This window comes from Anopheles funestus, assembly GCF_943734845.2.
Source record: "Anopheles funestus chromosome X unlocalized genomic scaffold, idAnoFuneDA-416_04 X_unloc_58, whole genome shotgun sequence".
NCBI lineage: Eukaryota > Metazoa > Arthropoda > Insecta > Diptera > Culicidae > Anopheles > Anopheles funestus.
In genome coordinates, this window is record NW_026045185.1 from 149,068 (window position 1) to 155,000 (window position 5,933).

The 5,933-nt window shown below is 48.8% G+C and overlaps 1 non-coding gene across 1 annotated transcript; it reads left to right on the forward strand.

The window, feature by feature from the left end:
* The first annotated feature begins 5,385 nt into the window (after nt 1-5,385).
* On the forward strand, nt 5,386-5,543 carry LOC125773850 (5.8S ribosomal RNA). The gene has a single exon (XR_007420415.1). It is a non-coding gene; the product is annotated as a 5.8S ribosomal RNA (ribosomal RNA).
* Nucleotides 5,544-5,933: the final 390 nt, after the last annotated feature.

The window sequence follows — 5,933 nt, forward strand, 5'->3', positions numbered from 1 at the left end:
TCGGGTGCAAGTGATGTAACCGTGAAAGATGTTGAGCAGCCCAACATCGGTTTACACACGCATAATAGGAAGGCAGCGCTGTCGACTGGTCAGTCGTGTAAGAAGTGTGCATTATCGATCACAAATATATTGGTGATCTGTAGGTTGCGCATACACCATGCCCGGTGTAAAGTGCCGTGGTCCCCCCCGGGGGGCTGCATCAAACCGTTCGCCACGCGAACTACCCAATGGAACGAACTCTATGCATTTAATAAGAAGAAGAGATGATAATGAAACACGGTCGATTTAAGAGTTGAAAACGTTGAAATACCTATAAGCAAGTCTTAAGTTGGTGGTGACCGTTACGCCCCAACAAATTGGTGCCTTACCCTACACCAAAGAGCCATTCAACATGGTTCAAGTGAGCGATAATCACGCTCTACGCTCAGTATGACAGCTGCAAGGCAATCACTCGCTAAGTTCAGAGCTAATACATGCAACACGCCGGCATTGTTTCCACCGACGCATGGATTCAAGACTGGTGCACTTATTAGTTAAACCGTTCGCCTCCGGGTGTTTCGAGTTCAAGTCTGGATGAGGATTGTTCTTGCTGGTAATAGCTTGAGCCCCTGAATAAGGGGCCGAAGCGTACATCTTGAGAGTAAATGTACAACATATTACCAAATCGGCACCGTGGGTTCTGGTGCAAGTGATGTAACCATGAAAGATGTTGAGCAGCCCAACATCGGTTTACACACGCATAAGGGGTTTATTGTTATCTGTAGGTTGCGCATACACCATACCCGGTGTAAAGTGCCGTGGTCCCCCAGGGGGCTGCATCAAAACGTTCGCCATGCGAACTACCCAATGGAACGAACTCGATGTATTGAAAGAGATGAACAATTAATAGCGAGAATAGGGGCCCGGAAGCAATTCCGCGGCCCTACGGTCGATTCAAGAGTTGAAACGTTGTACAATCGTGGATAGCACCTAGTGCTAATATGGTGAGAGATAATGTGTGAGGAAATTTAGTTTCCTATAGTTTAGTTAGTGGTTTCCGTTGTGCCCTAACAAACTTAAAGTTGGTGGTGACCGTTACACCCCAACAAATTGGTGCCTTACCCAACACCAAAGAGCCATTCCATATGGTTCTAGAGAGAGAGAGTTGTGTGGAAATTTATTTCCCACTAAGCGAGTGTGTGTCTGTAGTGGAACGAATTCTGGTTGATCCTACCAGTAATATACGCTTGTCTCAAAGGTTAAGCCATGCATGTCTAAGTACAAACATAAATGAATGTGAAACCGCATAAGGCTCAGTATAACAGCTATAATTCACAAGATCATCCTACCACTAGTTACTTGGATAACTGTGGAAAATCCAGAGCTAATACATGCAACATGCCGGGACTGTTGCCCTCGCGGGTAGCTGAACTGGTGCACTTATTAGTTAAACCAATCGCCTCCGGGCGGCTTGAGTTGAAGTCTGGATAAGGACGCAGATCGTATGGTCGCTTGTCGACTGACGACAGATCTTTCAAATGTCTGCCCTATCAACTATTGATGGTAGTGTAGAGGACTACCATGGTTGCGACGGGTAACGGGGAATCAGGGTTCGATTCCGGAGAGGGAGCCTGAGAAATGGCTACCACATCCAAGGAAGGCAGCAGGCGCGTAAATTACCCAATCCCAGTACGGGGAGGTAGTGACGAGAAATAACAATATGGACCTCTCTAACGATGGTCCATAATTGGAATGAGTTGAGTATAAATCCTTCAACAAGGATCAAGTGGAGGGCAAGTCTGGTGCCAGCAGCCGCGGTAATTCCAGCTCCACTAGCGTATATTAAAGTTGTTGCGGTTAAAACGTTCGAAGTTGATTGCCCGTCCAGACACGTGACCGCCACGGGCGCCCGGTTACACGCCGGGGCCGTTCGTGCGCGCGCTCACGGCTGCGACTCACAATGGTGTACTTGGGCGTTACTCTGTGAACGAGTACCGTGCTACCGGTTAACTCCGGCACGGGCTCCTCATGGTGCTCAAGATACTCACATTTACCTTGAACAAATTAGAGTGCTCAAAGCAGGCTAAGACAAAGCGTCCGGCCCCCCCGTGGGGTTGGCGTTGGCCGAGAATAATCTTGCATGGAATAATGGAATATGACCTCGGTTTATACGATTTCGTTGGTTTGTCAGAAACCTAGAGGTAATGATTAACAGAAGTAGTTGGGGGCATTGGTATTACGGCGCGAGAGGTGAAATTCGTAGACCGTCGTAGGACCAACTGAAGCGAAAGCGTTTGCCATGGATGCTTTCTTTAATCAAGAACGAAAGTTAGAGGATCGAAGGCGATTAGATACCGCCCTAGTTCTAACCGTAAACGATGCCAATTAGCAATTGGGAGACGCTACCCCTATTCGGTGCTCTCAGTCGCTTCCGGGAAACCAAAATCGGGTTCCGGGGGAAGTATGGTTGCAAAGTTGAAACTTAAAGGAATTGACGGAAGGGCACCACAAGAAGTGGAGCTTGCGGCTTAATTTGACTCAACACGGGAAAATTTACCAGGTCCAAACTTATCGAGGTAAGACAGATTGATAGCTCTTTCTCAAATTTAAGGGTAGTGGTGCATGGCCGTTCTTAGTTCGTGGAATGATTTGTCTGGTTAATTCCGATAACGAACGTGACTCAAACATGCTAACTAGAACGCTGTCAGCAGTGCGCCTCCGGGAGCACCTGACGTTACAGCCGGGCGGCGCCTTCACGGGCGGTCGTCGGCTACGTTTGCCCTGCTTAGCGGGACAACTTGTGTTTAGCAAGCTGAGAATGAGCGATAACAGGTCCGTGATGCCCTTAGATGTTCTGGGCTGCACGCGTGCTACAATGTGGGTCGCAGCGTGTTCTCGCCAATAGGCGCCCCCATTCCGAGAGGAACGGGAAATCACTAAAATGCCCATCTAGTCGGGATTGGGGACTGCAACGGTCCCCATGAACCTGGAATTTCTAGTAAGCACTAGTCATTAGCTAGTGCTGATTACGTCCCTGCCCTTTGTACACACCGCCCGTCGCTACTACCGATGGATTATTTAGTGAGGTTTCTGGAGGCTTACCTTCCGCGGTTCCTTCGTGAGCTGCAGCTGGCATGGCTGAAGTTGACCGAACTTGATGATTTAGAGGAAGTAAAAGTCGTAACAAGGTTTCCGTAGGTGAACCTGCGGAAGGATCATTACTGATGATCGTCCGCGAGTGACCAACCATGGGCTGCCTTCGGTGTAGCTCGGTCGCTCGCTTGCTATGTGTCAGAATTTGTTGAAAGCCAACTCGTTCGTTGTACACTTTGATGGGTGACCATCACTGTGTCCCCGTGCCGAGCTAGATCTCCCCTAGCCGTAAGGCACTTGAACGCCCCTTCGACGACGAGTTGCATGTGTGTGGTATGTGTCAGAATCTGGTGAAGCTTTCTGCATGTGATGTGCCTTGTGTGGATCCGTGGCCATTGCATTGTGTCTGGTGCTTAGATACCCAGACACTTAGAACGCTTGCGCGGAAAGCAAACTCGATCGTTGTACACTTTGATGGGTGACCATCACTGTGTCTCCGTGCCGTGCTAGATCCCCCCTAGCCGTAAGGCACTTTGAACGCCCCTTCGACGACGAGTTACAAGAGTGTGGTATGTGTCAGAATCTGGTGAAGCTTTCTGCATGTGATGTGCCTTGTGTGGATCCGTGGCCATTGCATTGTGTCTGGTGTGTAGGTACCCAGACACTTAGAACGCTTGCGCGGAAAGCAAACTCGATCGTTGTACACTTTGATGGGCAACCATCACTGTGTCTCCGTGCCGTGCTAGATCTCCCCTAGCCGTAAGGCACTTTGAACGCCCCTTCGACGACGAGTTACAAGAGTGTGGTATGTGTCATAATCTGCTGAAGCTTTCTGCATGTGATGTGCCTTGTGTGGATCCGTGGCCATTGCATTGTGTCTGGTGTGTAGGTACCCAGACACTTAAGCAAACTCGATCGTTGTACACTGTGATGGGCGAGCATCACTGTGTCTCCGTGCCGTGTAAGAGCTCCCCTGGCCATCAGGCACTTGAAAGGTCCTTCGACGACGAGTTACAATAGTGGTGTGTTAGATACGTCAGGTGATGGTATCTACTGTTGTGCAATACGTATCCGGCCACGGCACGGAACGAACAGGAACTGTGGTGCAGACATACAAAGAGTTAAGCCTATTAGTCATTAACTCTAAGGACGGGGCCATGGGGCGGTACGCAAAGGATACGGATGAGCGAGTATGCAGGCCCAATACTCAATAGCTCGATCCGATCCAAGCACATGAGTTGACTGCGGCGCCAGGTTAACCAATGTGCTAGATTCTATTTGGCCAGTAGAATCTTGTGTCTTATGCGATTTGATACCAAGACACCAGAACGAAAGTTAGTTGAAGAGTTATTAAACTCTTATGAAGTATGGTTGTGCAATCACAACTTATGACTTTAACCTATAAAGTGGATATGGACTTGCAATTATAACATGGAATCTCTACACACCCCATGAGCTCGATCCAATCCACGCACACGAGTTGCCTGAGTAGCGACAGGTATACCGATGTGCAATACGTATCCGGCCACGGCACGGAACGAACGGGAACTGTGGTGCAGACATACAAAGAGTTAAGCCTACTAGTCATTAACTCTAAGGACGGGGCCATGGGGCGGTACGCAAAGGATACGGATGAGCGAGTATGCAGGCCCAATACTCAATAGCTCGATCCGATCCAAGCACATGAGTTGACTGCGGCGCCAGGTTAACCAATGTGCTAGATTCTATTTGGCCAGTAGAATCTTGTGTCTTACGCGATTTGATACCAAGACACCAGAACGAAAGTTAGTTGAAGAGTGATTAAACTCTTATGAAGAATGGTTGTGCAATCACAACTTATGACTTTAACCTATAAAGTGGATATGGACTATCAATTATAACATGGGGCACACACCATGTTCTCGATCCAATCCACGCACACGAGTTGCCTGAGTAGCGACAGGTATACCGATGTGCAATACGTATCCGGCCATAGGCACGGAACGAACAGGAACTGTGGTGCAGACATACAAGGGCCATGGGGCGGTACGCAAAGGATACGGATGAGCGAGTATGCAGGCCCAATACTCAATAGCTCGATCCGATCCAAGCACATGAGTTGACTGCGGCGTCAGGTTAACCGATGTGCTAAGAGAGTTGTTCCTGGGCCTTCAAAGTGACTTCAAAACTATCTTAGCGAATGGTGGCCATGGGCGTAGACATGAGCCACAAGTCACAAGGCCTGGGACTATTGGGTAATAAAGACAACTTAGTCAGAAAGTTAGTCTTTGGACGTACCACCGGGATTGTGTTACATTGGGAACCTTACTATAAAACCCTAGGCAGGGGATCACTCGGCTCATGGATCGATGAAGACCGCAGCTAAATGCGCGTCACAATGTGAACTGCAGGACACATGAACACCGATAAGTTGAACGCATATTGCGCGTCGGACGATTAAACCCGGCCGATGCACACATTCTTGAGTGCCTATCAATTCCTTGATATACAACAAACCAAACTTCAGGGTGGAGCGTGCCACAATAGAACACTATGGCGAGCAGCCCGTCTAGTGTCGTGGGGGAAACACGCTTCCACACTGTGCATAATGGCGTGCTCGGGACCTTTGTTGGGACCGCAGGGCGCTGAAAGTAAAGGGGTGAACCGCATAAATCGCACGCACGTAAACGCGCACACACACAAATAGAGTGAGACGTATCGTAGGATACCGCTAAGAGTACGTTGTGAAACATGGGGAAATTCAATCGAAAACCTCTTTGATGTCCAAGATTTCGTTGACCGTATCCGTCGTAATACTGGATCAACGTGCTTGGGGGAAAACGTCAAAGGGTTTTATAATAGTGGTGCATGATTAACCCATC